The sequence below is a fragment of the Argiope bruennichi genome, chromosome 2 (assembly GCF_947563725.1).
Source record: "Argiope bruennichi chromosome 2, qqArgBrue1.1, whole genome shotgun sequence".
NCBI lineage: Eukaryota > Metazoa > Arthropoda > Arachnida > Araneae > Araneidae > Argiope > Argiope bruennichi.
The window spans coordinates 54,034,190-54,049,538 of record NC_079152.1 but is presented as its reverse complement, the minus strand read 5'-3'; positions in this window follow the sequence as shown (position 1 = coordinate 54,049,538).

Sequence of the window (15,349 nt, the reverse complement as noted above, 5' to 3'; positions counted from 1 at the left end):
TAATAAAATCTTCACTTAATTTTCGATATTTGGATATATAAAACCAATTCAAATCTAGATTTTTTGACTTTTCTGCTAATATTGGTTTTTTATAGTCTTTAAAATAGTTAGATGAACTCATTTATTTAGAAAAAAATTATAAATCAATTTCAGCTAATTTCTCAATATAAAGATAAGATTTCAATAACATATTAGACGTATCTTGATTATTATTAAATAATAGACGTATTATCAATTGAGAGTCAATTTTACCGTATGTTATAAAAATAATAGGATTTAATTTACCAATTTTGTCACCATATATCATATCAGTTGATTCATAATTTTCAATACTGATTGATATGTAAGGATTAAAATTAAATCTCTTTAAACAAAAGGTAATTTTTACCAGCATATCTTTCGTAAATCTCAGATCAGGAGTTAATAATGATGAAGTGAATTTATCAAAAACAATTGTAAATCTTTCGGGATAAGTATGATATTTATATTCTTGAGTTGCTAAGAATGTTTCAATTTTATTTAAGTTAGGAACATATAATCCATCATGGTCTCTAGTTAACATATTGTCAGTTTTTTTATCATTTATTTTTGTTTTTTTATCAACGTATTGTTTAGTAACTGCATCGTTTTTATCTTGAGGATTAGAAAGATTTTTATAGTCGGAAAGACTATCGTCTTAAAGAAATACCTTTCAAATCATAAAATTCTTCAGGTGGAACAGTATTCTTTTGACTTAAAGTTAAAGCATTTTTTTCGAAATATTGCTTATTGACAACATTCAAGTTTTTTATAGGATCTTTCACATTTCCGATAATTTTACCTTTAGCATCAAAATCACCATGTTCTGAATGAATTAAACTTCTTTTTTGCAATTCTACAATATCTTCTTTTAGTGATATTTGATTCAAATCAACATAAGATTTAGTAGCTGCATCACTTATATCTACAGGTTCATCTACATTTTTTAATTTTTTCTTTTCCATATCATAATCACCATTATCTGTTAATTTAGCTGAAAGCTATCGCTTAAATCCAATTCCTGGAGGTCCTATACGTCCTTCTGTCATTTCATCATCAAAAAGTGGATAATAAGCAGCCATTTATTATAGGATGAAAAGCGACTATCACTCTGAATGATCTTTTATACTAAATGTAAATTTATTCTCATACATATTTAAGTAACATTTATTCCTTTCCTTCAAAATAAAATAAAATATATAATCTTTTTGGGTATTATTTTCTAATTTCCAATGAAATATTAATTCTCTGGAAGATACAGAAGTAAGATTCTTATGAGCAGATAAATCTATACAGAGAAATGGATATAATTCTCCAAAATCTTTATATCCAATCATGCAACCTGTTTCTGTATTATTAGCATTATATCCTTCTTTTAAAAGAGCTGTATATGCATTATTATAATTTTTATCCGAAAAATTTACTTTATAATGATATTCAGGATAATCTTGTCCATTTACAGTAACCCAATATTCAACTATCCCTAAATTATCAAATATTAGATTATTTTTAGTATAATCTCCATTTCTATCATTATATTGGGGAATTGCATAAAATGCTGAGACTTCATCCCATTCAGTTGAAAGTTTATATGATCCATATTTTACTTTTAAGTTTATATCAGATTTTTCTATTCTATAATGATCCCAATATATATCTATATATGAATTTAAAACTTTCAATTCTGTAAATTTCAAATTTGCGGCATTTCTAAACTTTACATAAGGTAAAAATAATGATATTTTCTCAACTTTTACTTTAAAATCAGGGTTTGCATCATCTGTAATAATCATATCCTTACTAGTATTTCTCGTAAATTCCATTCTAACATGAAATCCAGTCAATACTTTTCTGTATTCATTAAAGAAATCGAATATATATTTCAAAGGAATCCATATATTAACGGTTTTACTATTTTTTGTGAAATAATACCTTTTATCAAAGCCTTTGTTATAATTCTCATTTATTTTTAACTTATTAAAAAATTCAGTTATTTTAGTTGTATCTGTTAAAGTTCCATCATATTTTAATATATTTATATCCTTCGTATCTGCTGTATCTGAGTAAAAAAACATATTTTGAGCTTCAGATTTTGAATAATCACTTGTAAAATGAATATGTCTTAAAACTTGATCTAGAATTGAACAATTTTCATTAATCGATTCGAGTGTAGTTGAGCCAATTTGCAGTTTTTTACCCTTAAAAAAACCTCCTCCATTCTCAAAAGTTGCTTTTCTATTTCCAATATTTAAATCATTTTTATCAGTAATTTTCATTTCCAGATGAATATAGGCTCCTGAATAAAATATATTATCATTTTCACCTTTAATACTAAACTTATACGTTACATTTTCATCATAAGCATAACTTGGATTTTCACATTCTTTTTCCTTATATTCAAATTGTTCGAGATCATTATTTTGAAAATAATGAGTATCTGTCAAATCATAAATCTTTTCCATTTATTAAGGATGAAAAGTGTAAAGGCGAAATCCTTCGGTTAAAAATCTCACTTGGAATACTTTTTAAAGCCTCCTCCAATTTTATTCTTCGATAAAATTTCTTCTACTTTATCATGAAAAATTTTCTTTGTTTTATCTTCTAATACTGGTTTCACTCCTTTAATAGCTGCTAGAAACAAATCTTTAAAAAATCCTTTTCCTTGAATTTTTTCTCTTTTACTTCTACGATATAATCTATGTTTATTCATTTATTATAGGATGAAAAGACTATCATCTTTAAGGATGAAAATCCTTCGTCTTTAAGGATGAAAATCCTTCGTCTTTTAGGGTGATAACCTTTCATGCATCAAATTGTAAATTTTCTTTAAATAATTTCCCTCTTCTTCATCATATACAGCTACAAAATTATATTCAACTCTTCCTTTATTCAAATCTATTAGTTCATTATTTTGATTAGTAATTCTCATTCTTATTCTATATATATTCTTCTTTTCCACAGCTGAAAATATCCAATTATTAAAATCTTTAGTTATATTACCACCATGAGGAATTTTACTAACGAATGAATGAATAACATCTGAATCACAATTATTAATTAATGAACCTTTTACGATGTCACAATGAATATAAATATTATCGATTCCATGTGTAATATCTGCAATATATTCACCAAATTGATTTTCCTGATCTAATATTTTAGATTTAAAACCTAATAATTGATGAAGATTTCCTTCTGTTAAATCCATTTTAAAATTTTTCTTCAAATTAACAGAAATTAATTCTCTTTCTTCAATAATACCAAATTTAATGGGTGAATCTATTCCGAATAGTTCAATCATATAACGATTTAAACTTTTAACAGTATAACTACCATTTGGAATTTTAATGATCCTTTCATTGTTTCCTTCAATCAATTTAAACTTATTATTATTAAATTTTTCACTTATGTTATGCCAAGTCTTTTTAATAGAAAACGACTCTAAAGCTAACTTTTTAATCTTCAAAGGAGGTGAATATTCAACTGTAAAGTCTTCAGATTTTTCATAATTATCTGATGTCAATTTTAAACGACTCATTTATTATAGTCGAAAAGACTATCGTCTTATGGATGAAAGTCGACTAATTTCTCATTATAAGCACTTGGTTCTTGAGTAAATGAATATAAAACTTCAACAGGTGATTTTCCTTTATTTCTTTCAGTTATGTATTTCATGCAAAATAAACCACATTTTACAGAAGTAGGTTGTTGTAAAAAACTAGAATTATATCTGATTTCTTTCTTAGATGTTTTAAGATAATTTACAATATTTTTAGGAATATCACCTTCTTTGAATTTGATCCCTTCATATTCATATTCACCAAAAGAATCAAAATATTCAACAAATTTATATTTAGGATCATTATAATAACAGACCCAATGAGTTCCAGATCCAGTTGAAATATCAAAATTAATTATCCCATTTTCAAATTTTCTCATTATTTTGGGTAATGTATCTATTGTAAAAACTCCTCGAAATCCTTTCTCTTTTATCATATTTTCATTAATCATTGCATCGGATATTCCCTTGGTAGATATACTCCCTTTCCATTCTTTGGTTTTTGATTTTTTTTTTTAGGGTGCCAACCCTTCAGTCTAGGATTACCAGAGCCTGTTACTTTATCTAATACTTTTTTAGTGCCCCAGGCTCCTAATCCTGTTGCTGCACCAGTTAAAAGAGGAATAAGAAATTGTAAAAATCCCCCATTTTTATTCAATTGAGCTTTACTGATTGTAATTCTTTTACCTTCATTAATTCGATTAATATTTGTTTTTGTTAAATACAATTCATAATTCGGTGATTTAGATTTATCGATTTGTAAGGTAATTTCCTCATTTTTTCTATAAGCCGATTTTAATTTATCTTTCTGCCCATCACTTAAAAAGACTTTCTTTTTAATATAACTCATTTATTATAAGAGAAATTTATGATAATATCGTATTACTTGATCATTAGTCATAAATCCTTCTTTATGTAATCTATCTATTAATATAACAACTTGATTATATATTTTTGCAGGAATATCACTTTTAAATTGACAAATTTTATCTGTTAATTTATCTAAAAGCATCTTTTTATCTTCTAAACCTTCTCCAATATAATCTTTACCTAAGTTTATAAGACTCAGTGCTTTTATGTATTTTTTCATATTATTCATCTTTTTATCTGCATCTTGTATTTGATCTGTTTTCCTATGTTTAGACGCATTTCCTTTTGCTCGTTTATATTCATCTCGTCTATCTTTTGCTTTTTTTATTATTGTATTCAGTTCATCTGCACTTTTATTTACTAATTCTGACGGTAATTCAAAACCTTCATTTTTAATAAAAGATGTATCTAAATCTTTATTAAAATGCATCTTAAATATATCGTCAGCTCTCTCAAACATATTTGTAATATCTGACGAATAATCAGGCTCAATTTCTAAAGGAATTTTGGATGATTCATGCTGTGGAATGATTGAAAAATCACTTACAATATTTTGTATAGCTCGTATTTGCTCTTTCGTATTTATTTCTTGTTTCTGAAATTCTTCTAAAATAGGCTTATATTTTTTCTTTAAAGATTTTTGTATTCCAATTTCTTCTTCTAATTTTTCTTCATTTATTCTTCTTTTTTCTTCATCTAATTTATTTATATGTAATAAATCTCTTATTTCTGAACTTTTCTTTAAAGGGGTAATCTTTTTATTCGTTCTATTTAAAGGTTTAGATACCTTTAAGGTGATAACCTGTCGGTTTAAAGCTTCTTCATTTATTCTTCTTTTTTCTTCTTCTAATTTTATGATACGTTTTAAATCTTTCAAGTCTTTTTCATTCAAGTCTTTTTCATTCATTTATTATTGTTGAAAAACTTAAGATTTGCAACGAGCAAAAGAATATTTGCAACGAGCAAAAGAATATTTGCAACGAGCAAAAGAATATTTGCAACGAGCAGACCTTTACACTTTTCATCCTATAATAAATGATAAAAATAAAAAATTATAGTGAAGAAGAAGAATTTACAGATGAAAACCAAAATCCATATATACCAAAACATCCATTTCGTTTATTAATTACAGGAGCATCTGGTTCAGGAAAAACGAATTTATTATTGAATTTAATCTATGATTATTTAGATTTTGATGCTTTATACGTATGTGCTAAAGATTTATTTGAACCTAAATATTCTAAATTGCAAGAAAATTATACATTGTTTCAAGATCTTCAAAAAGAAGATATTATTAGCAATATTAAAAATCATAAAAAAAGGGAAAGGTTATTAAAATTGTACAACAAATTCAAAAAGAAAGAAGTCTTATTTTCATCTGATTTGAATGAATTTATTACAGTGGATGATTTAGATCCTGCTATTAAAAACTTGGTTATATTTGATGATTGCGTTACAGAAAAAAATCAAAAATGTATAGAAGATTTATTCATAAGAGGAAGGAAAAAAAATGCATCAATTATTTATTTATCACAATCTTATTATTCTACACCAATCAATATTAGAAAAAACTGTAATTATTTCATTTTTTTCAATCTTCAACCAAGAGAAATGAAACAAATTATTAGAGAAATAGATGGTAAATTAAACACAGAAGAATTTAAACAATTATATAATAAGTGCATTCAAAAACCATATGATTTCTTTATGCTAGATTTAGTGAATCCAAAAATGAGATACAGACAAAATTTTGACTATATTAAATGGACGAATATTTAGAAAAACGGATCTTTATTTACAGAAAGAGCTATAATTACTTTCACAAGATAAGCATTTCTTTATCTGTCAGTAAGTTTATTTTAAGTGGAACAGGCTTATCAGCATTTGTTTTTATTCCTTTAGCAGCATTAAGTTTAAGTGCTGGAATTGTTGAAATTATTGAAAAATCGTTAAATATTTTAGAAAGAAAAGAAGAATATAAGCAATGTTATAGATTTTATAAACAATTGTTAAATTTATGGAAAGCTAAAGCAATTTCTGAAGAAGAAATATATCAAAGAGAACAAGATTTTATTAATAGTTTAAACTATTTTCCTGTCGAAAAATATGTAAAAAAGACTCAATTGAATGGATATAAATATGTTAATAACGTATGATTTTTTATCCTTAATAAATGGTTTGTGATAAGAAAAAGACACCTTGCAACTGTAAAAAATTTAAAGGATATTGTCAAAAATGTGAACAACTAATAAGTAATCCGGAATCAGTTAAATATGGAAAAGGATTTATAAATTCAGCTATAAATAATTTACCATTCGAATTGCATTTACCAGGTCATAATTTTACTGGTCCTGGAACTCAATTATTATGGGGAAAACATAGATTAAATCCAGATTTATCATATAAAGATTTGAGTAAACCGATTAATAGAGTTGATAAAGCTGCTTATAATCATGATGTTTGTTATTTAAAAAATAAAGATACAAAAGTAAGAAATGAAGTATGTGATTCAAATATGTTGAAAGAATTGGATGATATTGAAAAGCCAACTATTAGAGAAAGAATTGAAAGAGCAATTGTAAAACCTATTATTAAAACTAAAAAAAGGTTTGGAATGGGAGGCGTTTTCATGATATATTGTGTAAAATGTAAAAAGGAAACAGAAACTAAAGATATGAAAGAAACTGTTACTAAAAATAATAGACCAATATTAAAAGGAATTTGTATACAATGTGGATCTAAAAAGTGTCGTTTTTTAGGATTAACAAAAAAGAAATCCTAGAAAAAACATATTATAATCCAGAAACTGGTTATTGTGGAATTAACGAGATAAAAAGAAAAACAGGGATAAAACAAAAAGAAATTGCAGATTTTTTACATTCTCAAGATGTTTATACTAGATATAAACCTGTTATAAGAAAATTTAAAAGAAGAAGAGTATATGTTTCTCATATTGATGATCAATGGCAAGCAGATTTATTATTCATAAAAAAATTTAGTAAATACAATGATGGAACTAATTATTTATTAACTGTCATTGATATTTTTAGCAAATATGCTTGGGCTATACCAATTAAAAGAAAAACAGGAGAAGAAGTTACTGAAGCATTTAAAAAGGTTTTTAAAGGCAGAATTCCTGAAAATCTTCAAACAGATAAAGGAACTGAATTTATTAATAAACATACTCAAAAGTTATTCAAAGATAATAATATTCATTGGTTTACAACAGAAAATGTTGAAATTAAATGCTCTATAGTTGAACGGTTTAATCGCACTATTAATACTAAAATAAGAAAATATTTAGCAGCTAACAATACTAAAACGTATATAAATGTATTACCGAAATTACTAAAAAATTATAACAATTCTTACCACAGATCTATAAAAATGACACCTATAGAAGCAAGTAAAGAAGAAAACGAATCATTAGTTTATAAGAATTTATACCAACAAAAAGTGATTAGAAAACCGAAATTTCAAGTAGGTGATAAAGTTAGAATATCTAAATATAAAGAAACTTTTACACGAGGTTATGATCCTACATTTACTGAAGAAATATTTCTAATCTCAAAAATATTAAAAACTGACCCAATAACATATAAAATTAAAGATTTAAATGATGAAGAAATTAAAGGAACGTATTATGAATCTGAATTGGTTAAATATAATAAAAAAGACAATGACTATAAGACTATAAAATTAAAAGAAAGGAAATAATCCGAAAAGATTTAAATTATTAGAAAAAATCGCAAAATAGCCCGCCAGATTCGATGTATGGAACTTCAGTTTCAGAAATTGCAATAAGACACTTCTCGAAGCGATGATAAGAAACCAGGAAGTTACGTAAATATGAATGAAAAAAGGCGTCCTTCAAGACTTTGAAGGACTTTTACAAGGTTCGTCAAAAGCTTTTGAAAAATATTCGTAGCCGTCCATCTTAGTTAACAAACTGTTTAGTGGCTCCATCTTTTGGACTTTTTATATTATTTCTTTTTAATATCTGATAGGTTCAAAAAATTCCACGTACACTAAAACAGTGAAAACCTAATAAATGAATACTAATTTTTTAAAAACAGGCTGCGTTATTTTAATTTAAATTTTACTAACGAAGCGGATGAATTACGGTTTTTTCTTTAAAAAAATTTGCGAATTATGCAATATACCACACACTTTAAAGATCTGGAATGATTTTATGAAAAGCCTTAATAAAAATGTGTCGTAATAAATGGAAGTGCTAAGAACTTGTACATACTGTCGAATTGTAAAACCATTAGATGATTTCTATAAACATCGTAATTATGGTAAATTTAATCGAGATAATATATGTAAAACATGTAAATCTGTATATAATTATACAAAATATGATTGTGAATGTGGTAAACAATACTCTATGGGTCATAAAAAAAGACATGAAAGTTCAAGATATCATATTAGTCGTCTAGCGCAAAGTCCTTTAAAAAATGTTTCCTAATAAATGGAGGTGCAGTTTAAGTCAAAGACTATCGGTGAACTTAGAAAAGCTGTAAAACAGTTAAAAATTAAACAACCTAGAGGTTGTAAGAAAGATGAATTGATCAGATTATTAAGGAAATACATTAAAGAAACAGGTGAATATAAACCGGTTTTGGTAGATTTATTAAACTTGGATGTTACTGATTATTTGAATAAATGTAAAAGAGACAAAAAACCAGAAAAGCGTGATAAGATTAAAAGAGATAGCTTTTCAGCTAAAAAAATATTTGATTCTTTCGTAAAAAATTTATATGATTTTGATAAAGGTGAAATTGAAGGCCAGTTTAATCTTGATAAGTTATTTACAGTGGAAGAAGATAGAAAATGTTATATATGTGGCAAATATTACAAAATCGAAGATATAGAGGAGCATATAAAAAAAGACTTAATGAATAAAAAATCAAAAAAGAAGAGAAAATGTATGATTTGTGGTGAATATTATAACATAGCACATTTAAGTAATCACATATCAAGTCGAAAACATCTAAAAGCATTATCAAAAATAAAAGATGGAGAAATTATAGAATATGACACTGCTTTTGAATCTAGATTAAGATCTTATAGAATTAATAATTATAATAATATTATAATCCCCTTAGAGTTTTTACAAGAGAAAAGAAAAATTGTAATTGATAAAATAAGACAAATTTTGAATGAATTTAATGGAATAAAAGTCAATTTAAAATTGTTTTGTTTGTATAGGTTAGATGATGAAATTCAGGAATTTTCATTCAAAACTGAGAATCAAATTATATTAAATTCTAATGATTTACATACTTTTTATGATAATGCTATTGACAAATTAATTAATGAATCTGATGAATTTATAGCAAAAGGCTCTGGTTGGAGTCTTGAAGAAATTAGATTTTTGGAATTGAGAATAAATAAATATCAACCTTTGAGTGGATCAAGTTATATTGATTTACCTGATGAAATTAAATCTAAAAAAGCTATAATAAATGTTAAAAATACAGATAATAAATGTTTTATGTGGTCTATATTATCAGCGATTCATCCTGTAAAAAAGAATCCTCAAAGAGTGTCAAAATATGAACAATTTAAAGATGAATTGAATTTTAAAGGAATTAATTTCCCTGTTTCATTAAATAATATTAAAAATTTTGAAAAACAAAATAATATATCTGTAAATGTTTACAGTTATGACAGTTCGATTTATCCACTTAGAATAACTAACAATAAATTACAAAATCATGTAAACTTGTTTTATATGAAAGATGAGCAAAATGATCATTATTGTTGGATTAAAGATATAAATAAATTGGTCGGATCCCAAATTACTGATAATCATCGAATATTTTTATGTGATAGATGTTTAAATCATTTTTATTCTGAGGAAAAATTAAAAATGCATGAAGAATACTGTAAAAAGAAAGAAGCTGTCACAATTAATATGCCAGAAAAAGGTAAAGTTATTCGATTTAAAAAATATAATCATAAAATGAGAAATCCATTTACTATATACGCAGATTTTGAGTGTCTTTTACATAAAATGGATACAAGTGAACCAGATCAAACTAAATCGTATACTATGAAATATCAGAAACATGAATCTGATAATTTTTGTTATTATATCAAATATGAAAATGAATATTTTAAACCTCCTATTCATTATAGAGGACCTGATGCAATAAAAAAGTTTATATCTATGTTAAAAGAGGATACTCTCGAAATTGAAATTTTTATAAAAGAGAAAACTGAAAAATATGAAAGTCTTAAATCAATGATAGATTTCGATAAAAATCATTACAAAAGAACTAATATTTGTCATATATGTGAAAATGAAATCTTAAAGGATTCTCCTGTTGATGGGGAAAAAAAAGTAATTGATCACTGTCATTTAACCGGAAAATATAGAGGTCCAGCTCATAATATTTGTAATTTAAATTATAAAATTCCAAAATTTATTCCAGTAAAAATCCATAATTTAACAGGTTATGATTCTCATTTATTTATAAAAGAGCTCGGATTTGATAAATCAAAAATAGATGCTATACCTAATACTGAAGAAAAATATATATCTTTCAGCAAAAAAATAGGAGGAATGAAATTGAGATTTATTGATTCATTTAAATTTATGTCATCCAGTTTAGATGAATTATCAAAAAACTTGAGAAAGATGCCTGAAAATGAGTTGAGTAAATATCCGTCAAAAATAAGAGAAATGAAATATATTAATTATTTAAAATCGAAATTTAGAGAGACATCATTACATTTTCCTGATGACAAATTAGATCTCATAACAAGAAAAGGTGTATATCCGTATGATTATATGGATTCTAAAGATAAATATGAAGAAACAAAATTACCTCCAAAAGATAAATTTTATAATAAATTGAATGAATGTCATATAACTGATGAAGAATATCAACATGCTCAACGTGTTTGGAAAGCATTTAATATAAAAAATTTGGGTGAATATACAGATTTATATGTTAAAACAGATGTATTAATTTTAACAGATGTATTTGAAAATTTTAGAGATGTTTGTTTAAAAACTTATAAATTAGATCCAGATTGGTATTTTACTGCTCCTGGTTTATCTTGGGATGCAATGTTAAAAATGACAAAAATTAAATTAGATTTATTAGATGATTATGATATGATTCTTATGTTAGAAAAAGGATTAAGAGGTGGAGTTTCGCAATGTTGTAATAGATATGGGAAAGCAAATAATAAATATATGAAAAATTATGATGAAAGCAAAGAATCCAATTTTTTAATGTATTTAGATGCTAATAACTTATATGGATGGGCAATGAGTCAATATTTACCTTATGGAGGATTTAAATGGATAAATACAAATGCAATACAAAATATTCTTAAATGTCCTGATGATTCAGAAAAAGGGTATATATTGGAAGTTGATTTAGAATATCCAAAAGAATTACATGATTATCATACAGATTTACCATTATGTCCTGAAAATAGAATTCCTGAAAAATCTAAACAAGGTAAGTTATTAACAACTTTATACGATAAAGAGAAATATGTAGTTCATTATAGAAGTTTAAAACAGTATTTGAAAATGGGTTTAAAAATTATAAAAGTACATAGAATATTGAAATTCAAACAATCGAATTGGTTGAAAAAATATATAGATTTAAACACTGAAATGAGAAAACGAGCAACTAATGATTTTGAGAAAGATTTTTATAAATTGATGAATAACTCAGTATTTGGAAAAACCATGGAAAACATAAGAAAACGAATAGATATAAGATTATGTTGTAATTATGATCAAGTTAAAAAATTAATTGCCAAACCTCATTTTAAAAGTCGAACTATTTTTGATGAAAATTTGGTTGCTGTTCATATGAAAAAGACAAAAATACTTTTTAATAAACCAATCTATGTTGGAATGAGTATATTAGATTTGTCTAAATATTTAATGTATGATTTCCATTATAATGTAATGAAGCCAAGATATAAGAATAATATTAAATTATTATATATGGATACAGATAGTTTCATATATGATATTAAAACAGATGATTTTTATGAAGATATGAAATCTATGATTGATTATTTTGATACTTCTGATTATCAAGAAAATAATCTATATAATATGCCGAGATGTAATAAAAAAATATTGGGTAAAATGAAAGATGAAAATAGTGGTGTTATTATGGAAGAATTTGTAGGTTTAAGAAGTAAAATGTATGCAATCAGACTAGAAAAATGTGAAATTAAAAAATCGAAAGGAGTTAAAAAATCTGTAGTTAAAAATAGAATATCATTTGATGATTATAAAAAATGTTTATTTGATAAAATTCATCAATATAGAACACAGAATTTAATTCGAAGTATGAAACATGAGCTGTATTCAATTCAAATAAATAAAATAGCTTTATCAGCAAAAGATGATAAAAGATATATTTTAGAAGATGGAATTCACACTTTAGCATTGGGTCATTATAAGACGATAGATTCTTAAAGGAAATAAATGGAGGATCTAGAACAACTTACACAAGAACTTATGAAACTAAATTCAAAATATTTAAGATCTGACTTGCATGAATTAATAACGAAATATGTCAAAGAAATAATTAATTCATATACAAATAAAATATCTAATGCATTGGAAAATATCGATTCAAACATACAATTAATCAACTCAATTGAAGAAATAATCGATTCATAAGATGGAAGTCATTCAACTTGTAAAATTTTTTTCTAAATAAATGGAAGCTTTCAATAGACTTAAGCCACTTGTAACATATAGATTAAAAGATTTAAAGAATGGTGAATACACTCTATTATCTTTGAAAAAAATTCAATCTGCTAAATATGGATATATAGTTATTGCAAAATTACAAGTTGAAGGGCAAGAAAAAGAATATTTTCTCCCTAAACATAAATCTAATATATCTGATGAAGCAATTGATATAATTAATGAAGGCTCATATATTTTTGGTTATAGAGGTAAGGTTGATGGTAAATATGATGATTGCTATATCAAGAAAATTGAATAGTGAAAGCTTTTATTTTTATATTTTTATTCTTATATTTTTATTTCTTTTAATGTGTATAATAATGTGAACAACGCATGAATTTATATTGATTTTAAGACGATAGCCTTTCGGTTAATTTGTTAACTTTTTCCAAGTTTTGGCTTGATATTTTAAATTATTGATGTTATTTTATTATGACCTTTTTGCACTATTTTTGCTCTAAATTTTGACTTGATACTTTAAATTATTGATGTTATTTGTTAATGTTATTTTTGCTCTAAATTTTGAGGTTATTTGATGGATTTTTAAGGTGTGCTAATTATGCCCTTTTTACACTATTTTTGCTCTAAATTTTGACTTGATACTTTAAATTATTGATGTTATTTTGGTGTGCTAATTATGACCTTTTTACACTATTTTTGCTCTAAATTTTGAGGTTATTTTAAAATTATTGATGGATTTTAAGGTGTGCTAATTATGGCCTTTTTACACTATTTTTGCTCTAAATTTTGATGTTATTTTAAAATTATTGATGGCTCTTAAGGTGTGCCAGAACACGCATATATATACTACTGGAAAAACAATATTATTTTTTTCTTTATTTTTACTTAAATAAACTTTTAGTTTCATTTTTAAAAAATGTATTCAAGTTTATTTCTTATATAATCAATTTAAAAAACGGATTTGAGACAAATCCGGATTACTTTTTAAATCCGGTACAAAAGTCAAAATTCGAGAATTTTTTCCCGTCCTATCTGGACTGTATTACGACTTTAATTTTACAAAATTTTGAAATATCTTTCTCATTGCTCAGTTTCATAACATAAAATTCATGGTTTTCAGTGGATTTTGGTTTAGTATCTGTTCAAAGAAAAAACACTTTTCAACTTTCAAGTTTTAAATGTTTCAAATAGCATGTAATCATTAATTATTCTCTTTAAAAAACAGCAATATGCATTTCGATATTCCAGAATTTTATCTATAATTATAAAAGACAACAGAAAAGCCTCATTTGCTAGCTTTAAGTGAGAAATAATTTCCAAATAAAAATTGATTTTGGATTTTCAAAACCTTTATTTTAATTTGATTTTTTTTAAATAATTAATTAATTAAAAATTATGACAAATCATATATTTCGATTTCATCTCTTTAAAACTTTTCATTTACAGATTAAATTCTAAAGTGAAGTTTTAATAACGAATAAATTTTGATATTTAAAACCATAAAAAATTGGCGCAAAAATTATTTTTGTGATTATATTTGAATGTTTCTATACACTCAAAGATTTGAGTATTGTTATATTTCTCTGCCTGAATCTGAGTAATATAACTAAAAATGTTAGATGCTATAAATTTGATTTCGATATTTTCACCGGTTTGTTGCTCGATATCAAATTTTAAATCACATCCACCTCAAGAAAAAAAAATCTTTTTCAATTAATAAAATCAATAAAAATTTTTAAAGATCTTTTACCAATAATATAAAATTAAAACATTTCATATGTGTTTAATTATGATATTTATTTGTTTGCACGTTATCATTCTCGTCACAGAAGAATATTGCATGGGAATTAAAATTTTTGCATTGATTTTCCATGTCCTGTGGAAATAATATTTTCATTTATTATGTGTAATTTATCGTGCATATAAATATTTTTCTTAATGTTTTGTAGAAATGAAAAAGATTATGGAAATCAAAGTCATGTAATTTATTTCCGTATTTATCTTCGGAATTGGAATCGGATTTTATGTTTTACGGCACAAAAGTCGATGTTGGCTATCTACGTCAAACATAAGATTAAAATATAAAACCATGTAAAATGACGTAAGTAAATAATATTAATTACTGTCATTCGGAAACTTTTAGACAAGGTTGCAACTTTATTAACTTTATTAAAAATCAAAAGCAAAAAACAAAT